A 27,189-nucleotide genomic window follows, 5' to 3' on the forward strand; every position below is an offset into this window, starting at 1 on the left:
TTTTCTAGAACCTTCCGAGGGAGCAGCGCTCTGTCAATACTTGGATTTGGACTTGTAGCATCCAGACAGTGGGAGTCAGTTTCTGTTAGTTTAACACTAACACTAACACCAGGCCTGGCAGCACTTCCCTCCCAGCCCTGGGTGCTCTTGGAAATGGTGGAATCAGATCCAACTCTCCCAGCTCATAGCTCTTCTTTGGTTCCCTGTTGCCCTGGTATGTGGGAACCTTTCTCACCACTCCAACGGATCTCTATGGCTCCTTCTCTCATTTTTGATTGTGTCCACTCTCTCTGTGCTTATGCTGTCTCAGAACACACCTTTGCCCAGTTCACTACTGCTAAAACTTCTCTGGGTTCCTGAAATAATAACAGACACTTCTCGAGGCCTGCCTTGCAGGCCAGGCACGAAACTTCCTATGAATTACTTAATTCACAGCTTACCTTTGAGAGCTGTGTGGCCTTATCCCCATTTTACAGAATGGGGATAAGTTTCCCTAAACTAAGACCCAGACAGGGCTCCATAAGCTTGCCCCAGTTAGAAGGCACATAGGGTCAGGCTGGGTCCCGCCTGGCTCCTCAGCTGCCCTATGATTCTGCCATTCCCACCTGGGGAGCCCTCACCTTCCCCAGGAACATCTGTTCCTCACGGCCTCCAGCTGCTGCACGTTTCAGCATAACAAATTATGCTGTAACAAGAGGTGAAATCAAATGCGGGCCAAATAGTTTTCCACAGCAATTTCATGCAAAATAATTCCAAGGCATCCATCTTCCTCACCGTGTGGGGTGAGGACACATGGAGACAGGAGGATGGAGGAGCCAGAACCCAACTGGCTCTCACAAATAAATAAACAAAGTACAGACGACATCATGGCCAGCAGGCGGCTGCAGCATAAATCAGGACTTTTATGGGGCGGGTGGCCTGTCAGGGACCAGACCCCCTACCTGGTCTCTGAAAGAGAATGCCAGTGGATGTCTTTGTGATCCGGGTCAGGACCACTCACCAATACACCCACTCGGGGTTCCCTGCCAGGACCTTGGGCCCACCTGGCAGCCCCCTGAGGATTACCAAGGGTGATTCCCACATACACACCCACCACTGATTTTCTCATTGGTTCCTTCTCTCTGTACTCCATGTTAGCAAGCCCGCTGTAGAAATTTCCTGGACGATTACATCTGCTCATTTCTTTCCTCCTTTACACCTCTCTCACACCTGCTTCCCACAAGAATTTCTCAGCTGTGTCTGTGGCATGGAGGTCACCCCTTCAAGATTCAAAGCCCCTGGCTGGGGCACCTGATTGGCTAGACTTTGAAGTGGGTGGGATCGAGGGGAGATTGGCAGCTAGGCGGCCAATCCTGCCTCCGGCCAATACTCTTTCAGAGGTGGACTTCCCCACAACCAGAAGCTGGTGTGGAGGTGGGCAGCCAGACAACCGAGGCCCAGCGTCTCCCGGAAGTGCCTGCACCTCTGCCCAGCTCCCTTCTATTTGTGCCTCCCTATCCTCTAGCATCTTCTAGGAAGACCTCTTTCTCCCAAAGGCTCGAGGCTTGCTGACTAGGCCAGTGGTTCCGTCACCCCCAAGCCCGCCACCATTTTCCCTACAGTGAGCAAGTGCTGGATGAATAACAGCTGTGACTGACCCCCATTTTCTGTTGCAATGATCATTACAGCTTTTTACCCCATTCACTCATTTTTTTAAAAATTGTTATGTTAAAATGCACAAAATATCAAATTTACCATTCGTGACATTAACACATTAATACACAGTGCAACCATCAGCACTATCTAGCTCCAGAACATTTTCGTCACCCTGAAAAGGAAACCCCCTACTCACGATGCAGTAACTCCCCAGGCCCCAGGCCCTGGAAACTACTGGTCTCGTCACAGCCTTTGAATGATAACTAACATAAACAAGCCAGCATGCCATTACCCCCAACTCAGGAAACATGATCAGGCCGCGCGCGCGCACACACACACAAACACACATGCACACATGTGCGCACACACAGCTTGCACGGTGGGGTCCCACCCAATGTCCACAGAGCGATGTGTCTTGGGTCTCTCTCTGAGCCAGTTCTGGCACCTTCGAGGGGAAGCCAAGGCCCACTCCTGCGACTCCACGCTTCTTTCCTTGGTAGGTGTGAAGGAAGGGATGGAGCTAGTCCTTCGGAGTGCAGTCTTGGTCACCCAGTAAATCTAGGCTGTTGATTGACAGCTGAGAAGGCCTCAGGAGATGGCGCGGGTCAGGCAGGGAAGGTGTGGGGAGGGTGCCAGCGGGCATGTTGGTTTTGGCCCCTGGGCAGAAGTTGACACTGTTCTCCAGGGCTGGCCCATGGTGGGTTTGGTTACACACATAGTCCCTCCGGTCACACCTCTGGGCCTCTGCACAGTTTCCTCTGGCTGGACTCTTTCCTCCCAAACTTCTCTGGCCTGTGGCGCCTACTAATTCTTCAAAACCCACTCGGTGGCACCTTTTCCCCAAGTGCAGGACAGTGATCTCAGCAGCAGATTCTCCATGGGGCAGCAGGGCATTGGGGAGCTTCAAGCCTGCCCAGGGAGTCCAGCCTGAGGCCCATGGTGACTGTCTGTGATTGAGGGGCCCCTTCCCTGGAACCCAGCATGTGCTTCCCCATCAGAGTTCCTTCCTCCCTGTGTGGGGGTGTCTGATTCCCCCACTGTCCCTCCAGCTCCTTGAGATAAGAGTCTGCACAGCATAGCATCCTGTTGCAGAGGCAAACAGTTTCCCTGAGATATTACTTACACACCATACAATTCTCCTAATTAAAGTGTACAATTAATGGTTTTTTGGTAGAGGGCATTATTCATCTTTTTAAAGTTATGGTAAAATACATATGAAATAAAATTTTCATTTTATTGATTTTTAAACCTACAACTCAATATCACTTACCACATCTATCATGTTGTCCAACGGCAAGAGCCCAAGGCTCTGGCTTCAGGTAGCCCTGGCTGTGTTCTGGTTCATCTACTCACAGCTGTGTGTCCTCACCTCCGGGGCCTCATTTACCCACCTGGAAATGAGGGTTCCTGGGGCTGCATCAGATGGTCATGACCAGGATTAAATAAGGCTGTGGAGCCCTGTGCACATGCCACTGCCATGGAGCCTCACCACAAAGTACCTTGTAGCCTCAGGCAAGTCTCTAGACCTCTCTGGCCTCAGGCCCCAGCTTTAACAAGTCAGTTTGGCCTGGCTGACCTGAGGGTCTACTGCTCCCGGGTCTGTGCCGTCCGAAGCCCCGCCCTCACTGTGCTGTTAGTCCCCAGACTCACACCTCCTCTGAGAACTTCCCCACTCCCCAGCCACCCAGGAACCCATGAACCATGTGTCATGGCCACAGGTGACTGGACTTGGAAGGATGTGTGACTCGAGAGAATTTGGACCTGGGATTCTCACACCTGTGTGTACTCTGGGGTACTGGAGCTGGCAGTGGAGACGGGCAAGACCTATTGGGGTCTGAGCTGCGCTAGGGGGAGAAGACAGTCATGGGGGACAGTGTTGGAGCAGGAGGCAGGGGCAGATCTAACACAGCAGGCCAAAGAAATGGGACTCTATCCTGGAAGAAGTGGAAGTTTGTCATTCTCGAGGATCCCATGGTGGAGCCCCAGAGGGCTGAGCTGGGAGAAGGGCTTGGCCACCGGGCGAGGGAATCTGACAGAGTCCTCGGGCTGTGTGGCTGTGGGCCAGTGCAGGTCTCCCTCGCAGCTTCCATTTCCCACTGGTAGTGGGGCTGGGCTCAGCGGTCACCAGGCCCTTCCAGCAATGATCTTCCCTGACAGAAAGATGTGAGACCAGGGCTGAAGCAGGGAGGGCTGGGGAGGCCCAAACAGCTCCGTCCATCCCCACAGCTGCTCCTGTCAGTGCATGTGAAGGCCGGCCCCAGAGACCAGAGGGATGCGGCTCCAGGTGTGCAGGGTAGGACAGGGGACTGGGAACTCCAGGGTCCCTGGAGGCAGCCTGGGGACTGAAGCTCCTCCAGGCTTAGGCCTTGTGCCAGATCCAGCAGGGGCTTCCCTTTCAGTCTACAGAGCTGCAGAAAACCCTTCAGACTGAGCCCCAGCCAGGAGGCCCTCCTGTGCCGCAGGCCTGAGGGCCGGGGTCCGTGTAGCTCCAGAAAACAATGCAGTGCTGGCTCCTCTGCAGGCCCAGGCCTGGTCCATCTTCCCCCAGATTCAGATGCTGGGCCTCTCCAACAGCCACATTGGTCAGCCAGTAGGATGAGGGAGTTGATAGGAATGGACTCTGTTCTTTGAGCTGACATTTGCTTACTGTGATTTGAGGCAGTGACTTAACCTCTTTGGGTCTGTGTTTCCACCCCCTGTAACCTGGGAATAGCAATTCCTGTCCCTTGTGCAGCTGTTGTGAGGCTTAGATGAGATGATGCATCATGCTTAGCAAGTGGGTCTGGTATGGCCAGTGCTCTCAAAATGGCAGCCATCACTCCAGCAACCCAGACTGGGCCTTCTAGGATGGGCAGAGGACAGCACCAGGGAGATATACAGGGAGAGGTGGTGAATCCCAGGAGGTCAAGAGAGAAAGAGAAAACCCCTTACTTCGGGGTGGAGGCACCTTGCCTCCTGAATCCCTTCCCATTTGGGCTTTGGGTCCTACCTGAGTTTCCCCAACTCCTGTTTCCATGTGGGACATCTGCTTCTGCTCACAGGAGCCACCAGGCACGATGGGGCAGGAGCAGATTCCAGCTCCATCACCTGCCCATGGTGTGGTCTTGGGCCTTAGTTTCCCCACCTGCCAAACGGGAATAATGCCATCCACTAAATTCAGATGGGAATGGACTCAGATGAAGTGATGGAGGTGAAGGTGTGTACACAGTAATGGGATTAGGGCCTGAGAGTTAGGGGAGAGCAGGTGGGAGGCCTCAACATCACTGCTGTAGAGAGGGGAGAATGATGTGCCACTGCCCACATACAGTGCGTGGGACAAGGTGTCCGCCAGTTGCAGGCTCAGCTCCAGGAGGGCCCCCCACACCTCTCAGGGCGAGCATGAGTGTGGCTGCCATCTCATTTGAGAGGTGTCATTCGGGCAACTTCCCAACAGAGCCCAGCAGACCTCAGAAGAACCCCCGTCTCCAGCCAAGCCACACAACTCTACCAGCAGGTCCCCCAGTGTCCGTCACAGACCCATTTCCTCAGGCTGGATCCTCAGCCAGCAGGGAGGCTCATTTACCCTCCTTGTCCGGAGGAGTCAGGTTGTATTTTGAAAGGACGAGAGACAGACAGATTTTGCTGGGTCCTGCCAGGCTCCCGCCTTTTCAGCTCCCAAATTTCTTCTGGGGCCCTTTTAGCTCTTGCACAGCCACAGAGCCCAGTGAGAGTCTATGGTGTCTATGGTGCCCTGAGCCAGGTGGGATGGCACATGCCTGTAATCCCAGCTACTCAGGAGGCTGAGGCAGGAGGATCACAAGTTTGAGGCTAGACTCAGCAACTTAGTGAGACCAACCTCAAAATAAAAAATAAAAAGGGATGTGGGTGTAACTGTATCTTAGTTCAATTCCCAGTGCCAAAAAAGGAAAAAAGAAAAAGGAGCCCTGATGTCAGGTTTCCATACCCCACCCCTATTCACCCCCGAGATAATGCCCCTGTGTAGTGAACATCCTGTACAACTGGGCTCTGCCCATCCCTCTCTGCTCCTCCTTTTCAGCTGGGAGGAGCTCTATCCCTGAGGCTCTTCAAAATTGTGCAGGCAAGAGGTACCCTCTCCCCAGTACCAGCACCCTTTTCTTTCCCTCCAGGACCAGCCCAGAGCCCCTCCCCAGTCTGTATTGGGTTGCCCTATGGAGCCTGGGCAGAGGGAAGGACCATGCCCAAGTTTCTGGACCTTCCAGAATTTTCCAGTTTAGCTTCTGCCTCTGGATCCACACTCCAACTCTGATGGGGCACCAGAGCTCCCTCTGTTCCTGCGGATGGGGCTTAGCAGCCCTTACCCCTAGTGGTCTCTTCTTTGAAGGCCTCTCTATATTCCTGACAGAGATGGCACAGTCTGTCCCACTCCAGCCACCGTGCTGATCTGGTGCCCACTGGAAATCGGTCACCCCAGGACAGAGTTGGAGCTCATTACTCTGTCCCAAGGCCCTCATGCTGAGCCCTGTGTTTTCTTCCTTGTGGCATCCACAGCCTCCTGGGAGTTGAAGGCTCCACCTGACTGGAGTCCAGAAGAAAAAAGGGAGGGCTTTGGGTAAGGCTGGAAGAAAACACACGGCTCAGCATGAGGGCCCTGGGCTCCCCTCATGCAGCAGGTCCTAGCACTTGACCCAGAGTCTTCACAGCCATCAGCTCTTTCAAATCTCACTACAGCCCCGTGAGGGGAAGAGCCACAGGGCTGAGATTTCACATCTGTGCCACCAACTTTGACATCTGGCAATCTACCCTCTCTGAGACGCTGAATGAACCAAGGTTGGATATGACGGGTGGGTGGGCGAATGGGTGCATGGATACACTGGTGTCTTACCCGTCTGGGCTACTGTAACAAACTACCACAGATTGGGTGACTTTGAAATAACAGAAATTTATTGCTTACAGTTCTGGAGGCTGGAAAGTTCAAGATCAAGGTGCAGACAGATTTAATATGTGGTGAGGTCCCTTTTGGCTCATAGACAACCATTTTTTTGCTGTGTCCTCACATGGCAGGAGGAATGAGGGATCTCTCTGGGGTCCCTTTTTTTTTTTAGTGTTGGGAATTGAACCTAGAGGTGCTCAACCACTGAGCCACATCCCCAGCCCTTTTATTAAAAATTTTTTTTTGAGACGGGGTTTTGCTGATTTGCTGAGGCTGGCTTTGAACTTGTGATCCTCCTGCCTCAGCCTCCTGAGTCGCTGGGATTACAGGTGTCCACCACTCCTAGTTTTGGGGTTCCTTTTATAAGGTCATATAAGCTTCACTCTTATGACCTACTCATTTTTAAAAGCCCCGCCCCCGACCACCACCCCACACGCTCTCCTGAGACCACCACACTGGGGAAGAGGTTTCAATATATGACTTTGGAGAGGACACAGTAGATGGGCAGATGGGGAATGAATGGGTGACCTGATGGACAGGCAGGGCATGGATGCAGGGCAGGAAAAGTTGAATGTGCTAGAATCTGTGCAGCCCAGGGAGTCCACTGAAGGGGGTGCTAGGGAAGCAGCCTGTGATGTCTGGGGGACCAAGAGGGAAGGAAGAGACTCCAGGAGGGAACAGGGCTCGCTGGGGGGCAGCAGCAGCTGCAGACGCCCCTTTCTCCTGGTTAGTCAGGCAGTACTCAGCAATGATGAACTTGGCTTCTGCCAGGACTCCCCAAGCCACCCAGCAAACACCACACCACCCCTCTCTGCTCCTGCTGCCCACACCTGGCTGGGGGGCCCTTTCCCAGGCAGGCTTGGGCTGCAGGCAAAGTATGGGGGCAGGAGGTGAGTCAGGCAGCCTACCCTGGCGGTGAGGGCTTAGCATCCTCCATCATGTGGGCCCAGATTTAGATTTCTGTGTTCTACCAACTTCTGCCATGAGGTAAGTCAGGGCTCTGGGTGGCAGGGAAGGGTAGTCTGAATATCCTTACTGAATCCTTGTCCAAGAGAGACAGAGACAGGTGGGCTGTAGAGCCTTGCCAGAGAAGGGTGGGGAGGTGAAGAGTGACCAGAGCTGGAGAGCAGCGACATCTCTCAATCAGGGCTGACCCCACCCCTCCCCTTCTCCAGCCTCTTCCCCCAGCTGGATATGAACCCGGGTCGGCCCATGTCTGTGTGTCTGTATGTGTGTGCGTAAGAATCGGACCTGGGTAGGAGGCTTCAAAAAGTTAAAACTTATAAAAGGCTGGATGCAGGGCCTGGCACTTGGTAAATTCCCTATCAATACCAGCAGCCATTACAAAGGAAGAGAGTGAACGGGCTAGGACTCAGGCTAGGGGTTACCTCATAAATCAGGCTGCCTGGGCGCATGGCCTGGCTCCTGGGACCACTGTCTAGGAGTTAGGATGATTAGAGGCAGCGGTTGCTGTGGGTCTCTGTCCACTCAGTTTTGGTCCTCAGAGGTAACAGCATCTACAGGCCTGGTGAGCACCCTACCTCAGCGCCTCACACCCTCGGTCCTCAAGGCACTCCACCCCCATGGACAGAACCCTCTTTGCTTCACAGGAAACATGACTTAATGTCCTGCCCCCCAAACTCACCTGATCTATTCCTGTTTTTCACACCACATCCCTGGACCCCATGGTAACTGTCCCCCTCCCTCTCCCTACTGAGCACCTCCCCTCTTCAATTACCCACTCCTGTTCCCAGGGGACACATGCAGTTGTCCCTTCCACTTGCTCCTGGCCCTGTCCATCCTAATCCCCAAAAAGATAATGACTCAGTAATCCACTGTTAAAATTGAAATTCTTTTTCCAGAGTTATGCTTTGAAGATTTTGATCTTTCAGGATTTTAAAATTTAGGAAATTTGATCTTTGGAGATTTTGACATCCTGGATTGTGTTTGGGGGGATTACGTCCAAACCTGCTCCTGCTGCTCCCTGACGCTGCCACCGCTGCCCATGTAGCTTTGCGGGACTTTCAGCCTTGGTTTCCTTACTGGCCTCAGGCTATGGGTCCTCAGTGCAATCCCTTCGAAGATTTCAGAGACAGCAACCTGACCCACTGTGTAGCATGCATATAGGGCCCCCGTTTACTCCCATGGTCACAGAATTCCTTGGACAGGGGCTCTACCTCACAGACAGGAAGACCCAGGCCCCACGGCAGGAAGGAGTCTGCCTAGATTCACAAGCTGGGCTGCACCTAAGGTGGAACTCAGAACTTGTGGGAATTCCATGACTTCACGTTCCTTGTCACTGACCGACAGTACCCCCTGCACAGGATAGTCATTGGGTCCACCCCACGTGACAGGTCTAGAAGGGTGCAGGGCCCCGCATTCTCCCTGCTGACCTCAGTTGCAGTGGCACTGACAGCCCCTGAACGTCTCCCCTAGCAGCCAGGCTTACAGCCTAAGATCCCACCATCGGAGCCCCCATATTTGGGTAAAGCATGTATCCAAGGGCCCTCTTGCTGAGAGGGACAGAAAGACAAGAATTACAGGCATGTGGTGTCCTCAGATTCCCAGAACAGCCGAGGAAGGAGCCTGGGGAGCAGTGAGGGGCAGGCGGCCAGAAATGGAGAAGGGCTTGCTGGGATCACAGAGTGTGGGGCTGTCAGGCTGCAGACCTAGGCCTGCTTCCTGGACCCCAGTTGCCCTCCCCTGTCCCTCCATGCAGCACCCCCCCCCGGCCACTCTCATGCATGGTCCTAGGAGGAGGAAGGCCTGGAGGGACAGGCCCAGCCCTCTGATGAAGACAGGGTACAGGGTGCATGGGAACACCTGCCCCCACCGGGGCCACCCTTAGAGAGGGTGCCGCAGGCTGCCGCAGATTAATGGTGCAGAGGCCACTCATTTCCTCTGGCCTGGAAACAGGCTGCGCCACACAGCCCCCCATTGTTGGCCGCCCTTATCTCGGGAAGTTCTGCCTGCCCCATCCGGAAGAGGCAGCTCGGCCCCCATGCCCCTGGCTTCACCTTTCGTTGCCTCTGGGAAGCTGGAGAGCTTGGCAAGGCTCAGGTCAGCCAGGCCCTCCCCCCAGGAGAAGATACCGAGCGCCCAGGAGAGTCAAGTAGGGCAGGGCCCGGGCCTCCGCTGGGCTCAGGAGGGCAATCCTAGGAGGGTCAAGGACAACGCGATGGGGTAAGGCAGGACAGGGAGATAGTGATAGAGCTGCACTCAGGGATCCCATTAGGACAGGGAAGGACAGGGCAGGCTGCCATCTTCCTCTGCTTAGAACCTCCCTTTCAGGAGGGTACACGGCTTCTGGTTCCATTTTAGGATGCAGCTCAGGAACAAGCAGCTCCTCCAGGAGCCTTCCAGGACACCCCCCCCGCAGGGGGCTCAGTCCCCAACACATCCCCTCTAGAGCCTGGAGTACCCTGTGTGGGTGAAGGTCACCCACTAGACTGCACTGCTTTGATGGCAGAGACTCCGTGGCTGCAGGTCTCACCCCACCCTTGCCCTTTCCAGCCTGGTAAGAAGAGGATCCACTGAAGCTGGCTACAGCTCCTCCCCTCCCCCACCTCTCCCACAGTCACCCGAGCCCCTCCCCACAGACCTGCCCTGTGATGGATCCAGCATCTCTCTTCCTCCTGCCCTCCTGCCACCATGCTTTTGAACAAGGACACCCCTCCACCCAGAATGCCCTTTGCACATCTCCCCTGGCTGAATCTCAGCCATGCATTAAGGATTCCGAGGTGCCAGCCCTCCTTGAGGCCCCTCTGTGCCCACACCATGCCAGGGGGTGCAGTAGATGCCACTCTTCTACCAGAACAACTTTATTCCATAAACTGTGAAAAAGTTCTCAGCTCAAAAAAAAAAAAAAAAAAAAAAAAAAAAGTTTCAGGGGCTAGGCTGTGGCTCAGTGGCAGGGCACTTGCCTGGCATGTGTGAGGCACTGGGTTTGATTCTCAGCACTGCATATAAATAAAGGTCCATGGACAACTTTAAAAAAAAAAAAAAAAAAAAGGTTCAAATCACTCATTTGGCCATCCTGACTCTTATCAGGTGAAGATACCAGCTCACAGAAGTCTAGTAAACTAGGTTTTCATTTTCTTGGAGGAACCTGTTGACAATTGCCAAGCAGGAGCCTCACCATTTCCCAAGGCCCAGAGATCTTCCCTGGCCTCTGCCCCTCAGGAAAAGTGGAGGACAAGGGAAAGGTGAGCATCAGGAAAGTAGGGGGTCCTGAGGGCAAGTGCAGAACCCTGTCTGCAGCTCCTCCACTCGGCCTGTGTGTCTGAGCCAGCACCAGGTTGGCCCCGGTGCCTCCCTCTCCTGTGTGAGTCCTTAGGACAGGAGCAGGGGCCTCTGGGGCTCCAGGCCTGACCCAACCCGAGCCCCTCCCTTCCTGGCTCCAGGAAGTCTGGAGCCCTGAGACTCCCAGGAAGGTCCCTGGCCTGGGCCTGCCAGGGCCTCTGTGGCTGAGACACAGGGCAGATCCAGGCCCTCCAAGCACCAGTCTTTCATGTGGTGGAGCCAGGGCAGCATGTGGAGATGGAGCAGAGCCAGGAGCAACCTTGGCGGTCATCTGGTTATTAGAGAGGGCAGGTCCCAGAGACACTCATGTCTTACCCAAGGATACACAGTACATTTGAGGACATACAGTGGACGACTCCATAAAGCAGGAAACTTTCATATCAGTCCTCATCCTGATCCTCCCTGTAGGACCATGACATCAGAAGCAGGGATCATAGTCCCCATTTTACAAAAAGGGAATGAGTTTCCGTGTGAGGCAGTTATTTGCCCAGAGTCACATGGTACACGCACTGGCTATGAATATGGGTCTTTCCCAGTTCCCATTCACTCTTTCTCACTGCTGACCCATCAGCAAATTCTTTTCAGCACTTAGCTTAGCAGAGGACCCAGAGAGGAAATGGCCACACTCTGGCCTCTGGGGACTCCTGGTCTGTAGTGGCCAAAGAATGATAAGTACCTGTGAAGGAGATTGATACCTAAGAGGAATGGCTAGGGGCATGAGGGCTAGAGCAGTCAGTCTGGGAAGACTTCCTGCAGGAGGAAGCATTCCCAGAACTGCTGGAATGAGGGAATTAAAGAGAATGTTCAAAAGCGGGAACTGGGGAGGCTGGAGAGAAGGAGTTAGTGAACCAGAATGGCGGCACAGGCCTCATGGAGGAGGGGAAGCCTTTTTTTCAAAGGCTGTGTGGGGTGTGATGGAAAGAGGTCTTGCTGTGTGACCAGACCGACCCAGAGGGTAGAGGCTGGGTGCTCCTCACCCTGAATCTTCAGCCCCTAGCGTGGGGTCCTGCACCACAAGTCAACCATAAATGAACGACTCCAATTCTGACAATGATTGGATTATGTGCCATTGGGCAGCTGCTTCACTCAACTTCCTTATCTGTGAAGTGGGGATAGCTACAAAATACCCTTGAGCTGATTGTTTCAAGGATTCAGCAAGAAAACATCTGCAAGATGCCTTATATAGCACTCAACACATGGTAAGGTGCTTAATATCTTCAGATATTTTTACCTTCCTTCATTCGCTCTTCTCACGTGCAACTTGAAAGTGCTTCAAAAACCACAGAAACACTGGCCCACTCTGTGAGCCCTTCTCAAGTGTGCAGACAGGAATGTACATAAAGTGGAGGCCTTGCTGGGACAGGCTGAAGTAATGTCATTTTCAGAAGTAGCAGAATGCAGCAGAGCCAGGAGTTATTTGGGGTTTGGTGACTCAGGGACAAATGAATGTTGGGAACTGCCCTTTTCTTTATAGATTGCTTTCACACAATTTCAAATATTTCTTGGAAAACGTGAATATAAATATAATGTAAATATGTACATGGAAATGTATATAGGGGGACAGACAAGGCAAGCAGTGAGAGATGACTAACACCTGAATTTCAATCCCAGCTTTGCCATTCACAGCTGTGTGATCTTGAGTAAGACACCAAACCTTTTTGATCCCTTTACTCACCTGTGACATGGGGATATTTCTTAACTTGAGGGGTTACTGGAGAATTAAACTGCTGCAGCTGCTGGTGATGGTACTAGGTATTAACATCATCACCACCATCATCATCATCATTAATTTGTCTACAGCAAGCACTGTTCCATATCCTATTTCTGTTTGGCTCCTGCCCTCATAGAGTTTCCAGTCTGGAGACTGGAGCTGGTTGTAGAGAAGAACGCAGGACCCCAGGGGAGGTTGGCGATTGCCCCGAGCTAAAGACAAAAGAGATAACTGTACTGGTGTCTGGGTGTAACATTCATTAACCCGAAATATGAAGAAAAATCCAAAAAGCCATGTTACGCGATGTTACTCTTGCATCCAAATCTCCTGGCCCAGAGTCCCTTCGCCGAGCGGCCACCGGGTCACCACTATTTAGGGTTGTGGAAAGTCTCCGTGCTCAGTTGCTGCCCCTGCCACCCACCCGTGTACCAGTGGGATGGTGCCGCCTCGCCCCCCGGAGATATCCTTCCTTGGACTGCCATCGTCCTTCCTGTGCTGCCCCCACCTAGACCCGGGTCAGTCACATTTAGAGGCGGATGCATGGTACCCAATATTCTGCTTTAACTGATTAAGCACTTGCTAAATGCCAGGCCCCAGGCTAGGCAGACTGAGGCGGCGGAAGCTCCCCAGGGGAGACGCCCGCCGTCCGGAGTTGGGTGCTGAAGGCTAGAAGTCCGGAGCAGGGCACCTAGGCCAGCGGGAGGTCGAGGATCCGAGGAGGCGGCACGGGTGAGGAGGGAAAAAAGAGGAAAGAGCGTCTGTGGTCAGAAAAGGGTGCAGCGCTTCTGGGAGCAAACGCGAGGCGCAGGCAGTGGCCCGACGTCCCAGCTAAGATCCACAGCGGGTGGATCTCTTTTCCTTGCGCCTCCCGCTCTGCAAAGTTCCGCGTCTGCGCAAGCGCTTGTTAGCGGCTCACTCTAGTATACTCAAGAGAAGCAAGCCAGGCAGCTGGCTCGTTGGTCTAGGGGTATGATTCTCGGTTTGGGTCCGAGAGGTCCCGGGTTCAAATCCCGGACGAGCCCCTCCTTTTTCAACTTTTTTGCTACTCCTGTACCTGTAATTTAATCACTAGGAAGACAGAATGGAACCTCCGATTTTGAAAAACCCAGAACGCCGCTTAAAAACAAGTGAGAGTTTTCGCTCGTTGGCTGCCATCTTAGGAATTCTTTCAGGTGAAAAATACTACCGGTTTTAAAGACTGGAGATCGGGAAGAAAACAGTTTGTGCAAGGAAAAAAAATCAAAACGTAGGGCTCGTCCGGGATTTGAACCCGGGACCTCTCGCACCCTAAGCGAGAATCATACCCCTAGACCAACGAGCCGGCGGTAAGTGAGCTGCTCGATTATTTTTCTAAGTGAAATGAACAGACTCTGCGCTTGCGCAGTCTTTCCTCAGTGGCTTCTCCTTGATCTCGCGAGATTGTGTTGCAGCGTTGTCCCAGGGCCGGCCGAGCCGAGCGAACGACCTTAGATCTCCCAGCGGTACCCGGAACGTCGACTTGCTGTGTTGCCGGCGAACTCTTGGTCTGTTCGCTGGCGAAAAAAGGCAGCCATTCCACCGCGCATTAGGGAGATGCGGGGAACACGGGTTTCATTGGACCTGGGAGTTGGGGCTGGGTCTCCGAGAGCCGGTGCGGGAGGCGTTTTCCCTGAGCCCTGGGGTCAGGCTCCTTGATGCTTTCAAGTTCTGGGCGCCACCGCCACCGCCACCGCGGTAGTTGTGACTGCGCCGCCTGGATATTGGGTCCCTGGACACTTAGCTTTGTGGGAGAATAACCAGACGTAGCGAGGCTTTGGTCTGATGCCTGGGTCAGGGCTGGGTCAGACGTGCAGACTCTCCTGGTGTAGCGCTGGACTCAGGCGCGACTCCGGACTTGCCGCCGGGCGGGCGGGCCTGCCAGCAAGCTTTGTGTGTGACCCGGCTGCGCCTCTGTGCCGGTGGTCAAGGGTTCTGGGTGCCCCAGAGGCCTCTGCAGGAGAACTGGGTGCCAAACTCACCCAGAAACACAAGTTCCGCGGAGCCCTTTCGACGCTTACTCCCCAGGGTCCGGGGAAATGCAGCTAGGGTGGCAGGACGGGGTGGGGGCGGGGCTACTCTCAGAGTGAAATGGAGGTGACAGGAGCTGCCCTCTTGCTTGTCCAGAGGGCTGGGATCGCTCCACTAACACACAAACACCTGGAGTGGAAGGTAGGGCTGAGCTGGCCCCTATTACGAGGCCACCTGCAGCCCAGACAGTTCCAATCCATTTCCGTTGCTTGTTGTCCCTCCTGTCCTTGCGCGTGCGTGTGCTAACGGACACAAAAGCGCTTTCACACATTCTGACTCCAAGATAGGGAAACTGAGACCCAAAGGCCCCAGAGGGTTTTTTCCCCCAGGGATCTCAAACTCTTTGCAGCTGTGTCCGGCACCTTCAGGAGCTGGCTACAGCCTCACGCTTCCTTATTCCCAGGTTTGAGGATGTGTGACAGGAAGAAATACCTCCAGTCAATCTGCTGGTAGCGTTTGTAAAGCTTCTTTCAGTCCACAGCACGCTTTCACTGGCGCCTGCACTGCCCCAGCCTTGGGCTGGGCCGAGGTATACTGATGAGTCAGATTTGTCTCCTGAACCCCCTGCCCACTGGTGGCCACACTGGCTGTGCCCTCTGCCTTGCCCAGGGCTGTGGGCTGGTCTGCAAGGAGCTCAGTCTGGGCCCTGGCCGGCTGTGGTTGTAGCTAAACGAGACTGTGGCCTGGATACACACCCAGGACCTTCCGTCCTGTGCTCAGGCCTCCATGCCCCCAGACATGCCTTTCTTATGGATAGTTCATATATCCACACTTGCTTCCAACACTGCAGTGGCTTCCCAGGCCCTGAGAGTAGTGGCCAAGCCACTGTGGGCTCTCAGAGGCCTGACCTCTCCTGGGCCTCCTCATTCCACCTTGGATATTAGGCCATCCCTCAATTCAGAGCTGCCCCTTTTATGAAGGAGGCCCCAGCTTCCTGCAAATTCCCAGCTTTGCCATTTCTGCTCCTCTACTACCTCCTCCAGGTAGACCCTCATCCAGGTGCTCCCAGCCCTTGCACTCCCTGTTACCTGGTTGCCTGACCCCTGCACACCTGTGTCTCCACCTGCAGGGGCAGGGTGAGGGCTCCCTGAGAAAGGGCAGTGGTCAGCCTGGGGCCTGAAACAGATGACCTGTGGAGAAGTGTTTGTTGAATGAGTAGTATTTTGTCTTTCTTTAAAAGCTGAAGCCAAAAAAATACATCATCACAGTTCAAAGCCTGGTGTGAGTCAGAAGTTCAAGGCTGTTTGCCTCCTTCATTGGCATCAAAATGCCTGTGAGCAAAGAAATGGCCTAGGGAGGTGGCAGGATTCTCTGGCCCCTCCGCCAGAGCTGGGGCACTTGGAGATGATCTCACTAGACAGAGGGGCCCCAGTGGTAAGAAGGTGACTTTCTGCCCAGAGAGGCAGGGGCCTCAACATGGGGCAAGTCAACTCCAGAATATCATAGGGAGACCAAATCATGGGGACCTACCAAAGTGGGCATCCTATATGTGCTTCCCCTCAAAATTTGCTGAGAGGAAAGGTACAAGGGTGTGTGTAAGTATGTGTTGGGGGCGGGGGTGCAGGGGTCTGTCTCCCTGCCTGCTCAGCCAGGAGGTAGGATAAAAAACCATCAGGCTGAAGGCCACTCCTCCAGGCAAATCTGGGTAGATGGTTCGATGTAAATATTTAGGCCCCAGGAGCTGTTCCCTCTCCCCCTGGGGAGGCCTGGAGACTTCACAGATGCAAGCCTGTGATTGATACCATGTTCTGGACGTCGGCTGGAGAAGCAGCCTGGACCTGGTGAAGCAGGGAATCAGAGATTCTTGGCTCAAGAGCACAAGGGAAGGGGCAGGGAGGGGGAGAAGGAGTAGAGCAGCCTCCCCTCACACTGCCCTCATTTCTACTACTCCTTGTGTCAACAGCCTACAGCCCCAGGTCAGCATGTAGGGGAGGCAGGCAGAGAGATAAAGACTAGTGGATTCCTAAGGTGTTCTGGGGCTAGTTAGGGTGCTGGTGATCCAGAGAGGAGAGTACAAGTGGGGAGAGAAGGGAAGGGAAGGGAGGGGAGCAGGAGCTGAGGTGAGGGGGAGAAGGAGAAACCAGCCTATTGGTAGTGGTTTCTTTTTTTTTTTTTTTTTTTAAGAGCCACAAGCTGAGATCAAAGGTGATATTTTTACAGCAACTGAAATAGAAAACCACTGGACGCACAGTGGGAGGTGAGCAGCCGGACACAGGCTCCTTTATGCAGCCTGTGGCCACAGCAAGCACGCTGCCCTCTGCCATAGGGCGTGGGGGACAGTGTGCTGGTGATCTTCCCAACTCAGGTTCAAGGAAGAAACCCAGATGAACTACAGCCCTCCATGCTGGGAGAGGAGAGGGACAATGAAAGATCATAGTGGGCATCAGATGCCTTCTACCCAGGTCCATCCCTGTCATTTGCTGCCCAGTCAGCTGGTCCAGGCTTTATACGTATGTGAGAACCCTGTGATAGAGGGTTATCACCCATTTTACAGAGGAGGAAACCCAGGCTGCAAGGGAAAATGATGAGCTCAAATCCTATAGGGAGTTGGGAGCGAATTCAGGACTAGTTGCACAGAGCTTCTAGTCCAAGGTCCTTCCTGCTCTCCATAATCTCCCACCCACCTATTCACACACCAAATTATTTATTGTTCCCACCATTCTTGGTCCTAACTGACCCCGGCACAACAGGACCCATTTGAACAATGGGTCTGAAACCACAGTGGTTCCCTGACGAGCAGCATCAACAGCACCCACGAACATGCTGGGAAAGCATATTCTCAGGTCCCAACCTGGACTTACTGAACCAGAAGTTCTGGAAGTGGGGCCTGGCTCTCAGAATTTTATTATTTATTTATTTTTGTTTTGTTTTTATACTGGGGATTAAACCCAGGGTGCTTAACCACTGAGCCACATCCCCAGCCCTTTCTTATATTTAGAGACAGGGTCTCAATGAGTTAAGGCATCACCAAGTTCCTTCTAACTTGAAATCCTCCTGCCTCAGTCTCCCGAGCTGCTGGGGTTATAGGAGGCACCACTGCTCTGGGCATCGTGGCTCAAGCATGTAATCCCAGTAGCTCCGAAGGCTGAGGCAGGAGGTTCGAGAGTTCAAAGCCAGCCTCAGCAATGGTGAGGTGCTCAGCAACTCAGTGAGACCCTGTCTCTAAATAAAATACAAAATAGAGCTGGGTATGTGGCTCAGTGGTCAAGTGCCCCTGAGTTCAATCCCCGGTACTACGCCCTCCCATGCACAAAGAATCACTGCCTAGCATTACCTCAGTTTCAACATCTGTACTCTGGGGAAAACAACACCAGTCTTAAGGTCTTAAGCCCGTTATTAGCTGATACACGTGGCAGGTGCGTGCCCTGTGCCAGGCATCCTTCTAGCCCTGTACAAATACTAAATCATTTCATTTTACAACAACACGCTGAGATGGAAATTAATTATCTCCACCACATAGGTGAGAAAATGGAGGCATGGGGAGGCAAAGGAACCTGCCTGGCTGGCCCGGCTGGAAGCAGCGGTGCTAGAATCCAAGCTCTTCACAACTCACCAATGGAAAGCCCCCAGCACAGGGTCTGGCTCCCAGATTGTGTTCTGGGCTTGGCTGACAATGCGATGATGGCAATCAGTATTACCTCACCTGAACTTGAGATGATGACCCTCATTCTGTGAATGTGAAATCTGCTGCCTTGTCAAGATCCAGGCGTGAGTCAGCTGCAACCGCAGCCTCGGTGTCTGAAACCCCAGTGCAGCACAGGCCCTCACCCTGCACCCAGCTTAGAGACCACAGTGCACCATTCTGGGCTCCTGAAACATCCCAGCTTGTCCCAGGGCAGAACACAGATGCTGACAGAGGGTCTGGAACACCAGTTTGGCTACTCAGGGTCTGTGTGCCCTCTCTGGGCTCTGCTTCCTCCTCTGTCAACTGATGGATGACAGTTCTAACTGCAGGGTTCCTGTGAGGTTGAGCTTACACAGAGCTGGCTGCCCGATCTTCCCCCTCCCTGCCACGAGCTCGGTGGAAACTTCTTAGGACCCAAAAAAGGTGTGAAAGAAGAAATGATGCAAATACATTTGTCCTTTAGCTCCCTGCCCTTTTCCAGATCTCCTCCACACACCGGCCCTGGTCAAGGTTCTGGGACCAACTGCTGGCAGCTGCTGCATCCAAGCCAGCTCAGTTACCTGTGAGGGGGACAGGAGTCTTCCTCTCCGCCAGCTCCCTGGCCAGGGCAGACATCCACAATCAGCAGGAACATTTGAGCACCCGCAGCCACCAGGCCGAGTCTGGCTGGGACATCTGAAGTTCGTTAGCTGCCTGCTCCCCGGGGGGGGGGGCTGACCCCACTTGGCGAGAATAACCCAAGACAGAGATGTAGAAGACGCGGCAAACAAAGACCAGGTGAGGGGTGGCCATGAGGGGGAGGGGGAACAGAGTCTCCAGAGTGGCCTCTGGGGACCCACAGAGAGCTGAGGAGGCTGGGAGAAAGCCCTGGGCCTGGCCCAGCTCCAGCCCCGCACCGACTCACCGGCTGTGCAAACTGGGGGCTGGGACAGACTCTCCCTCTCCAGGCCTCGGTTCTCCGTGTGCGTATCAACGGAGGGGGGCAAACTGGGCCTCCCGATCTAGAATTCCAGCTTGAGGTCTAGCTTCTCTAGGAGGTGAATGATGGGAGGTGTTTTGGTGGGGAGGGGATATAATTCAGAGGTGGAGAACCATGATCCATCCTCAGGACCAGAGGGGAACAGGCAAGACCAGGAAGGGACAACACAGAGGAGTCATCTGGGTGCTCTCTTGGTGCCTGTGAGTGGCAGACACAGTCATGCTGGTCACAAGGAGGAGAGTGGTGTGGGCTGAGCCTTCCAGAAACAAGGCTTCCAGCTGGACCAAGGGGCTCCTCCATTTCTGAACTCACCACTCCAAGATGCTGTCCAGATAGGTCACAGCTAACTTTTCATTGAACAGTTCTTATTGTCCACTTATTTTATGCCAGGCTTGGGTCTAGGACCTGCACACATATTAAAATCATTTAACCCTTTCACTAGATGGCAGGTACGGGGTGAGTGACCAGCCTGGAGTCTGACCCTCACCTGGCAGGCCCTGGCGTTAACCTTTCTCCAGGCATCTAGAAGTCAGTCAGGCTGGCCCAAACAGGTCTCTTAAGATGGTGCCTCCTCCCAGTGCAAATATATATGACACCAGGCAGTCTCCCTTCCCACTGACAGCAGTGCTCCTGTCCGCTTCCCATCTCCCACCCTCCTGGGAGCCAGGTCACTAGAAACCTGTTGCCTAGTGGGTCTGGAATGTGGTAAGGACTGAGTGCCCATCTCCATTCTCCTCAGGGAGGCCCTCTGTGGGGACTCAGGCGGGCACATGTCAGGCAACATCCCTGACCTGCACAGCACTGGACACGCACCCAGCCAGAGGGGGCTTCTCAGAGCCCTGGCTTTTCTGTGGATGCCTCCCTCCTTGGTTGCTGCGTTCTGTCCTTAGACAGGTGAGTGTCCCTCGTCGACAGGCCACAGAGCTGTTTGCCGAGCCAGGAGTCTTTGGATTCATTTGCCTTTCAGCATTTCTAAGAAAACTCCAAATAGGAGTGGGAAGCTGCCCAGGTTCACATACCAGGGCAGGGCCGACACAGCCCTGATTTCTAGATCATTCCCAATTAAACAGTTTATCACTTTCAAATATGAATTACATAACAGTAGGAAATGAAAAAATATGGACAAGCAATAGTTAAAATGATAACTTTGGTTAGTTTTTCAGAGAAACTTACACTGTCCCCTCCCTTCTCACTCCCCCTCATCCTCCCATGACCCAAGCCCACCCCCCACCAACCCTAGCCGTGATCAATATCTCGCCTACTTTTGCCAACAGCTGTTCCCTGAGAAATAAAACCTGACAGCCGATGCTGGAAGACAGCCTTAGACCGGATTCTGGAAAGGCCTGGCGTCTCTTCCAGAAGAGCAGAGTTTCCGCCTGAACAGAACAGTTTAAGCATAGGATACAGTAAGAACTTCTTCCAGTCAGGAACCCAGGGACTACCTCTGGCACTGCCCAGTCCGAGGAGTGGTTGTGTGATTTTGGGTCAGTCCCTGTCCCTCTCTGAACCCTGGTGTCTTCCACTATAAAGTGAAGACTGTGACTTAATCAAGTAGTTTCCCCATGGCCAGTCTCAGGCTTCAACTTCTCTTAAGTAGGACCCATGCCTTCTCTTTTCAAGTAGAACAGAGAACTTATGATCAAAGGACAGGGTTCAAGTGTGAGGCTGCCATTTCTTCTCTTATGTGAGTGAGCACAGGCAGGGTGCCACACCACCCTTAGCTCCTTGCAGAAAGGCACAGATTAGAGTGCAGGCCCTGTGTGTCCCACAAGTGGTGAACGTCTGTCTCCAGCCATCCATGGGCTGTGTGTGTGGACTATTGAACACAGAAGCCAAATGAGGCCTGGCACTGCGGGCTCCCTGTCAGGGACTGATGGCAGGATGCAGGTGCGCCTCACCGTCTAGCCCTGCCTAAGATCCCCCACAGACCTGAGATGGGTGTGATTTGCCAAGATGTCACTCAATCTGCTGACCACAGACATCTCAAAGCAAGACTCCACCCTTGAAACCTTATCCTTGCCTCTGATGTCCCCGCTATAAAATAAAGAAAATGCGGGCCCACTCTCTTTCCAGCATGGACACTGACCCTTAAGGTCACAGAGCCATACCGCCCTCCATCTAAAATCTCTGTGTCTCATGATTTTTCGCTGCTTTTTTAGCTTAATGTTGCCACCAGCTCTTTAAAACCCAGTTCCTCTCATCTGCACGGGTCGTGGGCGAGAGCTGAAGTTCGCCCTGCCTGCCCCGTGCCTGGCTTCGCCCTGGCTCCAAGGGTCTGGGCCCAGGCCTGTCCATGGAGCCACCGTCTGCCCACAGTGCTCACATAGCTCTGGGGAGAGGAGCGTGTGGACCCTGGGCCCAGCCCACCGTGTGAAGCGTCAGAGCTTTGCTCAGAGGGCTCGGGGCCCATGACATCATGGGTAGCATTCCATGTTGGAGCTAAGGCCATTTGAAAAGCTAGCACTGCCTTTCTTCTTTCTTTTTCCATTTTGGCTAAGGCAGGAATGTGAGAGCTGCTAAATGACTGCAGGAAGGAGGAGAGGCTAGGTTTCAAAACTGACTATGGTTTCTGGGGGTCCTAAAAACAATGGTGAACCCCAGAAGTCTGGCCTCTGCTTCTTCTTTTTTTTTTTTAGAGAATTTTAATATTTATTTTTTTAGTTTTCGCCGGCACAACATCTTTGTTTGTATGTGGTGCTGAGGATTGTACCCGGGCCAGGCCGCATGCCAGGTGAGCGTGCTACCGCTTGAGCCACATCCCCAGGCCTGGCCTCTGCTTCTTAAGCCCACCTTGACCCCAGTCCAGGCTCCTGCAATAGGACCAAGGTCAGGGGTACAATGGCCTCCCTAGTGCCCACGAGCTCTTTGGACCTCAGTTTGCCATCTATGGAGCAGGCGTATTAGCCCTTCCTCTGTGTACTGCTGATAAGAAACAATCTGCCACATCCATTCATTCATTCAACCAATATTTATGAAGCACCTTCTATATACCAGGCGCTGTCCCCAAAATGGAGGTACAGCAGTGAGCAAAGCAGATAAAATTCCTGCCTTATAGAGCTGACATTGTGATGGGGGAAGACAGACAAGGACCAGATAAAAAAGGTGCCTTAGTCTTCTATTGCTACAACAAAGTACCAGAAACTGGGTACCTTATGAAGAAAAAAAGTTTGTTTTGGCTTGTGATTCTAGACACTGGAAAGTCCAAGATTGGGAGGCCATACCCAATGAGCTTCTGGCAAAGGTTTCATACTGCATCTATACACAGTGAGGAAGCAGAAAGGGGAAGCAGGCACATACAGAAAGACTATGGGCATGAGAGAGAAACAGGGCCTAACTCACTCCTGTGAGACCTAAAATCCAATCCCAAGAGAAGTAACCCAGTCTCTTCAGAAACACATCGTTAACCCCTTCATGAAAGTGGAGCCCCGGTGACCCCCATTGCTTCCCACCAGGCCCCACCTCTTAAAAGCTCCAGGGCCTCTCAGTACCATTACATGAGGGTCTGAGCTTTCAGCACCGGAACCTTTGGGAGACATGTCATACCCACACTGTCACAGAAGGGAGGGATACAGTATATCACAGGGATGGCCAGTGCTGTGGAGGACAAGTCCCTCCAGAGGGAGGACAGTACCAGTGGGGGGGGGCAGAGCCTGTTGGGAATTCCACACAGAATGGTCGGCATGGGCCTCACTGAGGATGGGGCCTTTGAGAGGATGGGAAAGGAGGCCGTAAGGCCTTGTAGTCATTTGGGGGAAGGGCATTCCCAGCCCTGGAAGGACATTGGCTATTGTGGAAGCAGGATACAGTTGTAAGTGGCTTCCCAAGTGTCCCTCCTACACCTCAGAAGCCCTCAGCTCTGTTCTGGGCATGGGCAGTTAAGGACATGGTCACAGGTGGTATGGCCACATCGCTGGGTGGACTCCCTTCAGCGGGCCTGTGCTGAACACTGCTCCAGTCAGGCCGGCACGTGCCTGAGGTGCAGGGAGAGCCCACCTCTGCCTGCCCAGTTGTGGGGGCTGGTGTTGGGAGGCCCAGCTCCACTCCTGGCTCTGCTGTGGCTGGCGGGCAGTGTGACATAAGGTAAGGCACTGCCCCACTCTGAGCCTCTGTTTCCCTGTCTTTTTTTAGTTGTTAATGGACCTTTACTTATATAAGGTGCTGAGAATTGAAACCAGTGCCTCACACATGCTAGGCAAGCGCCCCGACCTCCGCCCACTTTCCCTGTCTTTAAAATAAGAAGATTGGTGATTGCCAGGGGTGGAGGCAAGAAGATTAGGGACACAGCTGCTATTAGGGATGGGGCTTCTTTAGGGAGCAATAAAATGTTCTGGAATGAGATAGCAGTGATGGTTGTACAACTTTGTGAATATTCTAAAGTGAATTGTACACTTTAAAACTCTTCCTGCTGAGCGTGGCGGCGCATGCCTATAATCCCAGTAGCTCAGGAGGCTAAGGGAAGAGGATCACGAGTTCAAAGTCAGCTCAGCAATTTAGTGATGCCCTAAGCAACTTAGTAAGACCCCCTGTCTCAAAATTTTAAAAAATTTAGTGAAAGACATGGGGATGTGGCTCAGTGGTTAAGTGTCCCTAGGTTCAATCTCCAGTACCAAAAAACAAAACTCAACTCTTCCTAAAAAAAGATGGTTGCTTAGACAAGGTGACCTCTACAGGGAGGAAGACTACTTCGTGTCTGCTTGGTGTCTACAACACCCCCAGGCCTGGACTCAGCATTTATGTGGCATTTCATGATCCTTCCAGTTCTGACTTTCCATGATTCCCCACAATGATGTTCAACATTTTATCGGATCCTTCAGTCCAGCCTGAGCCCATGAGGCCGATCGGAGCCAGGCTAGACCCTGGGAAGTGAGCACAGGGATTCAGGCCTTTCCTGAAGGGGCTCAGCCCGTGGAAGAAACCAGAAATATGTGTTGTGCCCAGGGGTTATTTTTCAGGGTCTGCTCCTTCCCTTCCTCCCTTGTATAGGAAAGAACCAAAGAGCACAAGTCTGGGCACACAGCTCTGGCAGCACAGGGACCCTGGGAGGTGACTGGGACCCTGGGAGGTGATCAGGATGCAAGGTGGACAGGTCGGCCCAGCCTGCCCGTAGGGAGAGCACAGACTGAAACAAGCACACTGCCCAGAGCGCATTTTATTGTTCTGATGGGTGCAGGACCCCGCCACGCAGGAGTGGCGCGCACGGTTCTGAATGGCTTCACAAGACGCTGCTCTTGCCTGAGCTGAGTTTAAGGGTGCGTACGAACAATGAAGAGTATGGAGAAGTGTCCATGGTGACACAAGTGAGGGTATTCCACAACATGCAAAGGCCCTCAGTGTCCTCTGTGGTGAAGCCTGTGTGGATGAAGGGCAGAGACCTGGGCAGGCTGTGGAGAACGGGCCAGGCTGACTGAGCAGGGCCCTCCATCTATGCCCGCTGTCCCCCTCACTCACCAGTGTCCCAGTTGGGATGATAAACTAGAAAGCCACCCTCCTTACACACTAAGGGGTTTGTCCTTAGAACAACCAGTATTCCAGGAAGGCCCGGTCATTCCTCCCTCTGTCCTGGCCTGCAGGCCTGCTGCTCTGCAAGTCCAGGAGCAAGGGCCTGCCAGCCTGAGAAGCCACAGAGGTTACTGGAGCCAGATGATGTCCCTGCTTGGCAGGCCCTGGCCATCGGGCCTGGCTGCCCTCTTCCCAGGCAGACCCTGTTTCCCTCATGCCAGCTCCCCTCTCTCCAGTCTCCCGAGGTGAGAGCTTTTCCACCATGCTGCAGGCCAAGCCTGGCTCTTGGCTCCAGGTTCTCTGAGCCGGTTTCCGGCCGTTCCCACCCTCAGCTACTCCCTGAGGACTCGCCCCGGGCCTCAGCCTGGCCAGGCCTTCACGCTCTTTCCACTGTCGCTTTTTATTTTGGCCTCTCCATATTCCCCTTGGTGTGCGGGTCTTTCCCTCTGCTGGGCTCTTCTCCGTCTCGCCCTCCTCTCGCTCCCTCTCCTCTATGGCAGGTCTGAACCATTGCCCAGACCCCAGATCCCTCTATGGTAGGGTTGGCATCATGAGAACACTCGCCCAGGAGAGACGAACGGGGTCAGACCCCAATGTTCCCTGTCTGATCAGTTTCCTGTCCTGGCAGGGAATTGGGCCACACGGCTCCTGCTCCTCCGGGTGGATGTGAGCTGAGATGAAGTCCACCAAGTGTCTCCGGCAAACAGTAGGTGCTCAACAAATGGGGGTCTACTCTTCCCTGCCTTCTGCACATTCTTCTCCCTGGCCCTCTGCATGTCTTGCTTCCATGACCAAAGAAGAAACAAAAGCCGCCCGCTCCTGCTGGACCCCAACCATGCACTCTGGGCACAGCACCCCCCACCCAGCCCAGACCTGAGTGGAGCCAAGAGTGTCCCATCAGCCTCCTCCCTGCCAGCCCCATGATGGGAGGCTGGCCTGGATGTCATGGCAGGCCTCTGTCTTGGGGCCCCCGAGGGGACCCAGGAGACTCTTCTGAGCTGCAACTCAGGCCCCAGAGTCTTGTTTTCTCACTCACCACCACTCTTTGGCCCACAGACTCCTCACCACCCCCACATCACACTCCCTGCCCTCCCCAGCCCCCCACCATTGCCCAGACCCCGGATCCCACATGAAGTACCTGCCAGTCCCCCTTTCTCACTATGAATCTCCCTCCAGGGGCTTGGATAACATGAGAGAGGAGGGAACTGAGGCTCAAGCACAGTCCTATGGGTTCTTTTTTGGGGGGGTACTAGGGGTTGAACTCAGGGGCACTGGACCACTGAGCCACGTCCCTTGCCCTAATTTTTTGTATTTTATTGAGAGACAGGGTCTCACTGGGTTGCTTAGTGCTTCATTTTGCTGAGGCTGGCTTTGAACTCATGATCCTCCTGCCTCAGCCTCCTGAGCCGCTGGGTTATAGATGTGCACTGCTGTGCCTGGCCCGTGGGGATATTTTTTGAGAATGTGTTCCATAGGATATATCATGTTTTTTTGTGTGTTTATTTTGCAGTACTAGGTATTAAATCCAGGGCCTCACACATGCTAGACAAGCACTTTACCACTGAGCCACTTCCCCAGGTCTTTGCTTCTTTTTTCTTCTTCCTTTTTTTTTTTTTTTTTAAGATGGACACAATATCTTTATTTTCATTTATTTTTTAATTTTTTATGCGGTGCTGAGGATCGATCCCAGGTCTCTCATGGGCGATGCAAACGCTCTACCACTGAGCTACAACCCAGCCCTTTTCTTTTTTTGCTACCAGGGATTGAACTCAGGGTCACCCAACCACTGAACCACATTCCCAACCCTGTTTTGTATTTTATTGAAAGACAGGGTCTCACTGAGTTGCTTAGAGCCTTGCTTTTGCTGAAGCTGGCTTTGAACTCCTGATCCTCCTGCCTCAGCCTCTTGAGCCACTGGGATTATGTAGCTCTTTTCATTTTGAGACAGGATCTCTAAGTCGCCAGGGCTGGCCTCAAGCTTGATATCATGGTGCCTCAGCCTCCCAAGTGACAGTACTACAGGGTACATCACTGCTCCCAGCTTCGAGTATTTCTTTTTTCCTTTTTTGGTGGTGCTGGGGTTCAAACTCAGGGCTTTGCACATGGTACGCAAGTGCTCTATCATTGAGCCATATGTTTGAGTTCCTTTGTGTTGTTTCTTTAAAAACAAAGTAAAACAACTTGTTTGGGGTTTTAGTGGTTTTGGAATAGAAATGCAGATCTTCAGGACTCCAAATATCGTGTTTTTTCTCCTCCTCCTGCCATTCCACCCCTCACATGGTTGTGATTACAGGGACCCTACTGTAACTTATTTCATGGCTGTCATTTAAAGGGTAATTGTGTAAATAATCTCAGATATTTATGGTTAATTGAGATGATATGTATCTTAGGATCTCACTAAGTTGCTTAGGGCCTCGACAAGTTGCTGAGGCTGGCCTTGCCCTTGCAATCCTCCTGCCTCAGCCTTCAGAGCCACTAGGATTACATCGCTGTTCCTGGCT

General features: G+C 53.2%; 2 non-coding genes across 2 annotated transcripts; one reads left to right on the forward strand and one right to left on the reverse strand.

The window, feature by feature from the left end:
- The first annotated feature begins 13,489 nt into the window (after nt 1–13,489).
- Nucleotides 13,490–13,561, forward strand: Trnap-ugg (transfer RNA proline (anticodon UGG)). The gene has a single exon. It is a non-coding gene; the product is annotated as a tRNA-Pro (tRNA).
- Nucleotides 13,562–13,788: 227 nt separating this feature from the next.
- Trnap-agg (transfer RNA proline (anticodon AGG)) lies at nt 13,789–13,860 on the reverse strand. The gene has a single exon. It is a non-coding gene; the product is annotated as a tRNA-Pro (tRNA).
- Nucleotides 13,861–27,189: the final 13,329 nt, after the last annotated feature.

This window comes from Callospermophilus lateralis, chromosome 2, assembly GCF_048772815.1.
Source record: "Callospermophilus lateralis isolate mCalLat2 chromosome 2, mCalLat2.hap1, whole genome shotgun sequence".
NCBI lineage: Eukaryota > Metazoa > Chordata > Mammalia > Rodentia > Sciuridae > Callospermophilus > Callospermophilus lateralis.